The sequence below is a fragment of the Apis dorsata genome, unplaced genomic scaffold (assembly GCF_000469605.1).
Source record: "Apis dorsata unplaced genomic scaffold, Apis dorsata 1.3 scaffold_524, whole genome shotgun sequence".
Classification (NCBI taxonomy): domain Eukaryota; kingdom Metazoa; phylum Arthropoda; class Insecta; order Hymenoptera; family Apidae; genus Apis; species Apis dorsata.
Window position 1 is genome coordinate 156069 of NW_006263747.1, and position 1846 is coordinate 157914.

Sequence of the window (1846 nt, forward strand, 5' to 3'; positions counted from 1 at the left end):
TCCGCAAAAATAACACTTTCCTTCTTCCACCGTCGACTCTCTCCTTTCTTAGATCGAAAGGGAGGGCAATTTTTCCTCCAATTCGATCGAAAATCCAGTGTCGTTCGCAAAATTATTTTATTAACAATAACAGGATAATAAACTTGTTCCATGAAAGAACAGTGTCCATGAGAAAGCGCAGTTTTCTTGCCAAAGATTTCGAGAAGAAAAGCAACGGGCCGAGAGGAGGTCCAGATAAGATAGAGGAGGAGTTTATTGGAAAGGAGAGGGGGCGAGATTCGGTGAACTGGCAAAAGGACCCTTCCTTATCGCGGGGACGAAAATCCGGTGAATAAATAACCGAGTTTCTTCCGATTCTCGCGTCACTTTTTCGATCTTTTTCTTCTTCTTTTTCTTCTTCCTCTTCCCGTTCGCGTCAATCCTCGACGAGGTTTATAAAACATTCGGAGGAAGGGACACGCGCGAACGAATAATCTCGATCGTAATGATCGTTAGCGCGGGTCGAAAAGTAACGCGATAGAAAATAAGCGAGGAGCGGGCGGTCGTTTCCAACTTTTTGCTCCTCCCCCCTCGTGTAATTGGCCCAGATGGAAGAATTCATTCCCACCGGACGTTTAATTACCTACTTTTTCCTCCTCGTGTCCCGAGCAGCTACCTATCTGGGGAAAGGTGGGTAACAAACGATCTCTCTATCCTACAGAATCGATACAGAAGCGATCTGGATTAGAAACTACGGAATTTTGGAGTTGGGGAAGCAGCGTTTCTTCTCGAAAGAAGGAGGAGAGGATATTCGATAAGATCAATCTCATAGCGATGATGAAACACTTTTCGTTCGAGAGGCGAATCTCTCGATCATCGGAAACGGATTCGAATAGCGAGTAAAATTGCCATATTTTCAATCGTGAGTATTTACTGATTTTTTTTTTCTATTTTATTTTGTAAATCATGCATTATACCGCGTTTTATTCTTCTATATATATATATTTAATGGAAATAACAAATCCGATTAACAAAAAAATATTTTATTTTCTAAAAATTAAATCGAAAGTATAGCTTGAAAATCGGGGAAAAATAAAATTTTGCCCATCGTGATATCGATTTGTAAACAGCCTCCTTTATTAGATCTTTATTATTCCTTTATTAAAAAACGTACGAAAATGTCGATTAAAAAATTGCGCGGAAAGAAAGGTGAAAGATGAAAGAAAGACGAGTGTTGAGATTCGAACTTAAAAGAGAGAGAGAGGATCGATAAGAAGATGGAGAGGGGGAGAGGGAGGGGGGCGAAGTCGTGGTCGCGATTACCGAGGATGGGTTCGCGTTACGCGAAGGCGACGTCGGCAAAGGTCCTTGGACGGCGCACCGAGCATGCTAATCAACCCCTTTGCCCACGCAGTTTACTGTGTACACGCTTTAATCAAACGAGAACCGGCAATTACAATTATCCCAAGGATTTGTAGCGATTTCCTCGAGCGAGAGACGTCCATCGAACGTGGATGGATAGATGGATGGATGGATAGATGGACGTTGCCGATTAAACGATCGGGGGAAAAAGAAAAAAGAAGAAAAGAAAGAAGAAGAAAGAAAAAGAAACGATCGGCTCGCTTTGATTCCTCGTTCGAGGAAATTCTTTGGTTGGAAGAAATTTTTAAAGGAGAGGGAGAGGAAAAAGCAAGTGGAGCTTATAAGATTGTTTGCCTCGCGCGAGACATTTCGCGAGTGAATCAAAGTGCAACGAGTGTGAAAAATGTTTTTCTAGCCTGTTTGCGCACTCTTTCTCTCTCTCTCTCTCTCTTCCTGTGTTTCTCTTTGGCCTCGCGGTGAAAAATAAGAATACCGGGGGAGGGGG